The sequence below is a fragment of the Dipodomys spectabilis genome, unplaced genomic scaffold (genome assembly GCF_019054845.1).
Source record: "Dipodomys spectabilis isolate Male_0828 unplaced genomic scaffold, ASM1905484v1 ptg000260l, whole genome shotgun sequence".
In the NCBI taxonomy this organism is placed as follows: Eukaryota; Metazoa; Chordata; class Mammalia; order Rodentia; family Heteromyidae; genus Dipodomys; species Dipodomys spectabilis.
In genome coordinates, this window is record NW_024870937.1 from 978,384 (window position 1) to 988,108 (window position 9,725).

A 9,725-nucleotide genomic window follows, 5' to 3' on the forward strand; every position below is an offset into this window, starting at 1 on the left:
CCTCTTACTACTATTCTCCATGGGAACAACTGATAACAAGTCCTGCTATGCCTTCCAGAAGATTCCTAATAGAGAGTAAATACAAATATATTTCTTCATTTTACAAAATGGGATTGTACAAAAATACATATCTGTGTGCTATTTTATACATAAAATGCATAAAATAGTATTAGAACACATTTTTTTCAATATCATTACTATTACAAGCACTGCCACAATAAACTAATTTTGTAGATGCCACCTTGGAACATAGAGTCTGAGAAGCATAGATACTAATAAAACGTGCATTTTAATCTTTATTAGGTATTTCTATACTGTGCTGCTAAAAGATTTCCACAATTTATGCTCTTTGCGCCCATCTACTTCGAGAATGGAGGCCGTTCTCAGCAATCAGACTATCGCCATTCCAGAAAATGTCGGTGTCACTCTGAAGGGTGACCTTAAAGGGCCTCTGCAGAACCCTGCGGAGGGATTTCAACCACATCAATGTAGAATTCAGTCTCCTTGGAAAGAATAAGAAGAGTCTCCAGGTTGGCAAATGGTGGGGAAACAGAAAGGAACTGGCCACTGTGCAGACTATCTGTAGTCATGCACAGAACATGATCAAAGGTGTTACAAGATGAATTCTCTGTATGCCTACTTCCCCATCCATTTCGTTATTCGGGAGATTGGGTCTCTCTCTAGTTGAAATCTGAAACTTCTTGGGTAAGAAATACATCTGAAGAGTTAGGATGAGGATAGGTGCTGCTTGTTCAGTCTCTCAAGCCCAGAAAGATGAATTAATCCTTGAAGGAAATGATATTGAACTTGTCTCAAATTCAGTTGCTTTGATTCAGCAAGCAACAACGTTAAAAACAAGAATATCAGGAAACTTTGGGATGCTGTCTATGTTTCTGAAAAAGCAACAGTTCAACAGGCTGATGAATAAGATCCAAGTTAACCCATCTGTGGAGACACTACCACAAGTCCTGACCAGTTTCTGATATTTCAGTGATGCAATAAGAGAGTTCTATTGGAAAAAAAAAAAATTCCTCAATTTGTAATCTCATCATGAGCATTTAAAATTATAACAGCAAATATTTGTTTAATGTATGAGAGAATGCTTTGTTTAATGTATGTGAAAATGCTTTTATGTTTTTGTTAATAAAAACCACAGTTGAACTTAAAAAAATATTCATCTGGCTGGTGCCAGTGGCTCATACCGGTAATCCTGGCTACTCATGAAGCTGAGATCTGAGTATCACAGTTCCAAGCCAGCTGGGCAGGAAAGTCTGTGAGAATCTTTATCTCCAGCTAACCACCAAAGAGTCAGGAGTGGAGGTGTGGTTCAAGTGATAGAGCATTAGTCTTGACCATAAAAGCTCAGGCCCTGAGTTCAAGCCTCAGAACTGACAAACACACACACACACACACACACACACACACACACACACACACACCATGTACCTAGTAGATGAAAGTGGTATTTTATTGCTTTAGCTTGTATTTCTGTAATCGTGAGTGATGGCAACTATTTTTCTCCTCCTCCTCTTCCTTCTCCTCTTCCTCCTTCTTTTTCTTCTTTTTTGCTGACTTACTGGTCATTTATATATAATTTTCTAAAAACTTCATATTCTTCGTCCATTTTCTATTGAATTATTTTTTTTCTCACAGATTTTATGTCATACATGGAAGGTTTGTGTCTCCTTAAAATTCCTGTACTAAAATCAAATCCCTTATGTGAAAGTACTTGAAGATTGCATTTTGGAGAGGTATTAGATCACCAGGGTGGAGCCCTCATCAGATTTGTGTCATACAGAAGAGACTCTAGAAAGCTGTCTTACCCTTTCTGTCCTGTGAGGTTATAGTAGTTCATAGTCAGCACTCTAAACCAGGAAGTGGGTCCTCACTGGTCCTTGAATCCATTCTGCCTTGACCTTGGACTTTCAGGTTCTAAAACTGAAAGGAATAAAATTATTTCTCTTGTTTATAAGTGACCCAGTTTAGGGGCTGAGAAGGTGGCTCAGTGGTAAAGCGTTTGCCTTGCATACATGAGGCCCTGGGTTCGATTCCTCAGCACCACATAAGCAGAAAAAGAAAAAAGCCAAAAGTGGCGCTGTGGCTCAAGTGGTAGAGCACTAGCCTTGAGCTGAAGAGCTGAGGGACAGCGCCCAGGCCCAGAGTTCAGACCCCATGACTGGACCTCCCCCCCCCCCAAAAAAAGTGACCCAGTTTAAGACAGCTTCCATGTGCACTTTAAATTTTTATGTAAATGAACTTGTACACATTAAATTCACCTTTTTTCTAGCAGCTACATTGAACAAATATCTTTGCAATATGTTTTTTACATATTAACTTTCATTTTTGTCACATAAATCTACTTTTATGTGTCAATTGTTAGCCTTTTCCTCTACAATTTCTAAATATCTGAGGTCATATTTATACTTCAAACATAACTTTTTGAGAAGTTATATTTCAAACTCTTTCTTATCACTGCAAAGACCATTAAAGCAACATATTGGCCACTTAATCAGCCAAATTGTGACCGTGGGTTTTGCTTAAAATATTTTCCTTTTATCTGAAAGATTGAAGCCATTAAGGATAATGGAAATGCTAGCATTATCATCATATAAACAGGGAAATTAAAGTTCATTGAGTTGAAAAGTCATTCCATCAAGGTGACAGAAAGAGGGAATTGGGTGGGTGTCTGACCCTCAGATTCACATGCTGAAAGCATGGAAGTGAAATGTAAAGGTTTATGAAGAGAAAAGAAATTTGAGGAACAACTGAGGAATGGCAGGAAGTGATCCAGTGAAGAGGGGCCTATGCCAGTGAGGAATGTGTTTAGGGAAGCTCAGAAAGAAAAATGGATGGAGCAGGGAAAGTGAGAGAGGAAGGGCAGGCAGAAGCATCCCTCCCTCACCCCTTCTCTGAGTCCCTGCTCCCTGTGCTTGATGCTGGGAGGCCTCAAGATGAATCCAATTGCAGGTGTGCAGCTTTCTTATTTATTTCTTTGTGTTGGTAAGGGAAAGGAAGTCTGACACCCCACAGACCATCTTCCAGGAAATAACACTAGGACTATGTATTGATTCTGAATTTTTAATTTAATTTTAATTAATTCTTAAATTTTTAATTTTTCTGAGTAAGAAGATTTATAAAAGTATGGACAATTCAGAATCAGAAGAAAAATGTTGGTTTTCCTCTCTCTGTATTCTTCTGGATTTCACTGGGCTTAGTCTTAATCTGTAAAATGAATCACCACAAATCAATGTACTTCATATAAAGCACATTGCTCATGGATGCTCAGAATACAGTACACTCTGATACAGAAAAAGGAGGGCCAACACATCCTATGAATTGCTTCACTGTGGTAAAGTTATAATTACTGGCTTATGGCTCTGAAGGAGGTTTTGTATTCCCTAACATTATCCAATCATCTGTTTGAAACTAAAAGAAATATTACTACTTCTGAGTTCCATAATGATCCTTCTTGATATTTGAGATTTGGGTAGACTTGGCATTCATTTCACAGTATAAGCTCTAACTCTCCTTCAAAAATGTAAAGCAATAAAAATAAGAATGGAAATACATTCTATTCCTCTCCCCTATCCTATCCTTCCCTCTCTATTTTTGTTTTTTTTTTTAGTGCAGGTCCTGAGGCTTGAACTCCAGGCTAGCCTTCTACCCTTTGAACCATAGCTCCATTTGTGGGGAGTTTTGGTAGTTAATTGGAGGGAAGAGTTTCACAAACTTTCCTGCCTCTGCTGGCTTTGAACCAAGATCTTCAGATCTCAGCCTCCGGAGGAGCTGTGATTACAGGTGTGAGCCACTGGCACTCAGCTTTTCCTCGTTATTCTTTTAACTATGGGGTTTTAGACATTAAATATGTCGATTTCTCCCCTTTTTAGGGAGAGAGCATTTATGAAGCTGAGTCTTTCTACTCTATGATTTTTGAGATTCTATTTCACTTTTTTTTGATAGTAGTTCCTTACAATTATTAAGGCAGTTTGTTTAAAATCAAATGAATATAGCCACCTATTTTACCCTTCCCTGCACGTCCACATGTCTATTTCTTAGCTAGTGATACATACAGAAAATGACTAGTTTCAGACCTATTCTCAACTTCTTTGTTTTGTCTTGTATTTCTACCATGGCACTAATTACTAGCAATATGATTAATGCACTACTTACACTGGTGGCTTTGTTCCCTTTGTTTTCCTATAACACTAATTAATCCAAGTTAAAAAATACTTTTATTTCTGCTCACACATGTCAGATGTGGGTATTTTTTTCTTCTTTGGGGTTTAAATAAAAGAGAAAAATAAAAGTAGACCAATTAGTGATGTGGCTAAAAAACTCTCTATCAAAGTTGTTCATCAAGTAATGTCTGGGGCCAGCAAAGTTAGAAATGACTCTGAAGTAGGAAAATTTCAATTCACTAAAAAGTTATTTTGCCTTTTATTCATTTGTGTGTGCAGGGCACTGCTATTCGGGTTTGGGTGCAACAGACTTTTCAGTTTTTCCAAACAGAAGCATGGTTGATGATGACTGCTTATGATCCTCACATCAACCAGATCTAAGACAGATCCATTCTTATCAAAGTGCCTCTGTCTTCTCACAAGTCTGTCCTAGCAGGTGCCCAGTACATTGGGAGTTGGAAAACTCAGTTTTAATCCTATAGTTATCACTTGCTATGTAGTCTGGCTTATGTTTACAGTATTTGTTTTCTTTGACAGATCAGTCATACCCAATAGATTTCTACCATAAATATTGTCAGTACTTTTTGAGGGCATTGCTAAATCACACTGCAATATTAAATTTTTAGTATTACTTAGCCTTCCCAGATGTGTGTGTGTGTGTGTGTGTGTGTGTGTGTGTGTGTGTATTTAGTTTTTTCAGGCACTGGTACTAAAGCTTAAGCATGGCCTAAGAGTTATCCCTTATCTATGCTCAAGGCTGGTGCTCTACCACTTGAACCACAGCTCAACTTCAGCTTTTTAGTGGATAATGGGAAGTAAGAATCACATTGACTTTCCTGCCTGGACTGGCTTTGAACCATCATCCTCAGATCCCAGCCACTTGGGTAGCTAGACTTATAGTCTTTTTGTTTGTTTGTTTGTTTGTTTTTGCAGTCGTGGGGCCTAAACTTTGGGCCTGGGCACTGTCCCTCAGCTCTTCAGCTCAAGGTGAGTGCCCTACCACTTGAGCCACAGCGCTGCTTCTGGCTTTTTCTGCTTATGTGGTGCTGAGGAATCAAACCCAGGGCCTCATGCATGTGAGGCAAGCACTCTACCACTGAGCCACCTTTCCAGCCTAGCTAGACTTAGAGGTATGAACTACCAGTGCCTGGCTCAAAGTAAGATACCTTAAAGATATAGAAAGAAAGAATTTATGTGTACATCTTAAAACCTCATTCAATTTCTCCTCTTTAAACAAAACTGAAAGCTTCCTTTGTATTTACTTATTTTATTTTTATTTTATTCAATATTTTAAACAATAATCTTTATGTAGTTGTACAAAGAGGTTTCAATTCACTGTATCTGTTTATGAGTACAATGCTTCTTGAGCAATGTCACCCTTTCCATCTTCCAACCCTTTCTCTCACAACCTCCCCCATACATTTTCTTTTTCTGATTGTGTGTGTGTGTGTGTGTGTGTGTGTTGGTACTGGCCTTCAATTCAGGGCCTGTTGGTGCTCTACCACTTGAGCCACAGCTTTACTTCTAGCTTTTTGGTGGTTAATTGGAGATGAGAATCTCATGGACTTTCCTGTCTAGGCTGGCTTTGATACTCAATTTTCACATGTCTGTCTCCTGAATAGCTAAGATTAAAAGTATGAGCCACCAACACCTGGCTCATACATTTTCTAATAATGGAATAAAATTAAAAAATACTTTCCAGTATTTCAGAGCTATTGCATAAACAACTATATTATTATTTATGCTCTTTGGTTCAGTGTATACAATTGTCTGCTCTGTATGTAATTTAAAAATTGTTAACATAATGTTAGATGTTTATATCTGGTATAGAACATGAAAAGTCACTGCTGGTTTCCTCTTAGTCGTTTACCATGTGTTCATCTCCCCTGCTCACAAATAGCCGAGTCTATAATTTGTGTTTCTTATACAATGCACAGGTGGTTTTCCAGAAGTCTTTGAGAACCTCAGCAGGGTCACCAGCCAGCCCGCTGCCCTTCCGCATCTTTGCTTATATTTTGTTGGCTTCCTTTATTTCTTCTAAATTAAGTGGCAGAGGTCACTTAATAAACCATTTCACTCATTCCTCAGAGGCAGGTTAGACATGAACATTGCAAATCGTGAAGTTACTTCTGTAGACATTCAAGGCTGAGCTTTTTTTTATTTTTTATTTTTCATTTTTGCCAGTCCTGGGCCTTGAACTCAGGGCCTGGACTCTATCCCTGAGCTGTTCTGTGCTCAAGGCTAGCGCTCCACCACTTGAGTCACAATGCCGCTCCCAGCTTTTTCTCAGTAGGTTATTGGAGATAAGTCTCACGGACTGTGCTGCCCAGGCCGGCTTTGAAATGAGAGCCTTAGATCTCAGTCTCCTGAGTAGCAAGGATTATAGGTGTGAGCCACCAGTGCTGGCTGTGCTTTTAATTTTTACAATTAACTTTGAGATTGAATTCATCTCAACAAAAGACAAGGGACTTGGCAAAGTCCCTCCACCCCCTATAATATTAGATTAAAGTGCTAATTGTTTTATTCAAACTATCACTTTAAACTCATTAATTCATTTTACTCCTGATTGAATTGGTTGGGAACACCATAAGACCTTCAGGGAAAGAGAAAGTCCTGGGCTGGGCCTTTTCCTCCCCAAGATGCATCTTTATTTAGTGTATTAAAACACGAATCTCTGCCATCAAACAAAAGGGAGGAAAATTATGTAAGTGGAGGGAATAGTACTCCCTTATGAGAGACAGATTAATAGATTGCCTTTTTCAGTAAGAGGAAGTTCACATGTTGGTATGTTATAAAGAGACTCTAATCATTCTAACCTACACTTTCATTCACTGAGAATGAATTCTCCCTTCCTTCATTTCATATTTGGTGAATTATGTTGACAGAGTTCATGTCACCCAACAGTCATAAAGTAAATTTGACGGATGAATAAGGATATAACTTGGGATTTTACATGAAAGACTTTTATTGTGAAATTCTATAGAAAGAGAGGTGGAAGGCCCCCTTTTGAGCAGCTCTTTGTGTGTGTGTGTGTGTGTGTGTGTGTGTGTGTGTGTGTGTGTGTGTGGTGTGGAGGGGCTGAACTCAGACATGGATGCTGTCCCTTAGCTTGTCTGCTCATGGTTAGTACTCTATTATTTTTAGCTACCTATCCATTTCCAGCCTTTTGCTGGTTAACCAGAGATAAGAATCTCACAGATTTGTCTGCCCCGGCTGGCTTTGAACCGTGATTCTCAGAGCTCAGCCTCCTGAGTAGCCAAGGTTACAGGTGGAAGCCACTGCTGTCTGACCCTTCATTTCTTAAGATGTCTTTTAGTTTATAATCTCTAACGGTTCTAATATCTGTCCTCTCTTTGTCTGAGGCTCTTTTAAACAATTTTCAAAAGTTGAATCAAGTAGCCTTGTGCAACACACCTGAGTATTTGGGCAATGGCTCAATACAGCACAAGTTACTGCTGTTTGTACATGTGGAAGGAAAGGCTGCATGAACGAGTGTTCATTTACTGAGCTTTTGCTATCTTCTAGGTGCTTTGCTAGCATTGTATAGACACTGCTTCATCACAGGTTGGCATCCTATGTGAGAGGAGGAATCGTTAGTGCTCCTGTTCTAACAGATGGGAGATTGAGGCTCCAAAACCTCTATCCAAGATCATACTCAACATAGGTGTGTCAGACACCACAGCTGCTGAGAACTGACTCTTCTCTCTTTAATTCTGGCTCATATCCTTCCTGTGAATTCAAAAGTAATTTCGGTTAGAAAATTACTAACAAGAAGTTAGCAATTTTGTTCACTCTGTTAGATGAATAAAAGACTCTCAAAACGTTTAAAATCTCAGATGCAAGCCAGGGACCCAGGAGAAGCGCTCCTGAGGCTTGTCTTCTGGCTCTGTGAAGTATGTTTTCAGCAATTTTTAGGAAAAAAATAAAAAGGATAAGGAACTTAACATTGTCTATAGTTGAAACACAGAGCCCTGGAACATTCACAACATTCTATGAACCCAGTTAAAATCACAAGGAAAGAAGAGGAAAGGCAGAAAGAAGAGAAGGAAGGAAGGAAGAGAAAAATGAAAGACAGCTATCATATTAACACCAGGTTGGTCAAATTTTTCAGTTTTCCCAAGTGCTTGAAGAGGCTCAGCTAGAGATAATGGCTTAAGATGGCTTCCTACTTCAGCAGCAGCACAGAGCTTAGATCTTTAAATTCTCTGATGTTGAAAGACACAGCACCACTGATTTTATGTAAAAGCCAGGAGGGCTTGGAACCATACCATGCTGGAAAATTAAAACAAATGCAAGTGGAATTATCCAAATACTGAGAGTCTCAGTAGAACTAGATAACAATTGAGTAGATTTTAGAGGTTTGTTTCTTCACATATATAATCTGGTTTATGTATAATAATTATAGAATCTATGTATACTCTTAATCATATATTTTATACATATTAATATTTGGTTTCAGTAATTGCTTTATAAACCTTTTTCCTGTATACTAACAAATTATATACATATACACTTATAAATATATCCTTGTATATATATATATACATTTTTTTTTTTTTGTCGGTCGTGGGGCTTGAACTCTGGGCCTGAGCCCTGTCCCTCAGCTCTTCAGTTCAAGGCTAGCGCGCTACTGTATATTTCTTAAATAGTGTTTCTTCATCCAATTTCAGATAGTTCCAACCTTATTTCAATTGAAAATGATCATATAAAAAAAAGTAAGAATAAGAATGATTTCTGTAATGTCCTTCCCCAGGTATTCTGCTCAGGCTGGCTTCAAACTGTGATCCTCAGATCTCAGCCTCCTGAGTAGCTAGGAATCAGGCGTGAGCCAGACTCCTGGCTACTATGTTTTTTATTTTATTTTTCTGACAGCAGCTATAAGGAATATAGACTTCAGAAGTAAGAATTGTTGATTATGATCCTGAGAAAGTTGGTTTAATTTTCTTCATCATTAAGGTAAAAATAAGAGTATGTATTTTATAAGGTAGGCTAGAGTAAATGGCTCCAATAATCAGGTCTGCTTACCCTATGGGTTTAATGAAAAAAAAAATGGATGGATCTACATATATATATTGATGTCTTCATATATATAAATATATTTATAGTCATGTAAATATACATCAAAATAGACACATTATAGATGGGTAGGTATATTTATAGTATGTATTTAGAATGAATACCATAAATATGTATCATATATTACATAACAAATATTTATATATAAATATATATGGCATATACTTATGTCATATATATTTATAGTATGCATTATACTTTTGTATACACATATTTACCTATAATTAGAACTCTATTGACTCCAATGGTTCAATTATAGATTAACCCTGGGATCACTGGTCATTGCACACAGCTCAGAAAGCAGAAAGGAAGAATATCACAAGGTCCCCTCAGCTATCTTCAGTATGTTGGAAGGTATGATGGTTTTCATGAGCTCAGCTAAAGTGTGGATTATATGATCTAGTTCTAATTAAAGCCTTCCTCCCAAACTGAACTAAAGGTTTTAAAGATTCCTTATAATGAAACTATGCA

The 9,725-nt window shown here is 37.9% G+C and overlaps 1 pseudogene; it reads left to right on the top strand.

The window, feature by feature from the left end:
* Positions 1 to 370: 370 nt before the first annotated feature.
* On the top strand, positions 371 to 941 carry LOC122125087 (annotated as a pseudogene).
* Positions 942 to 9,725: the final 8,784 nt, after the last annotated feature.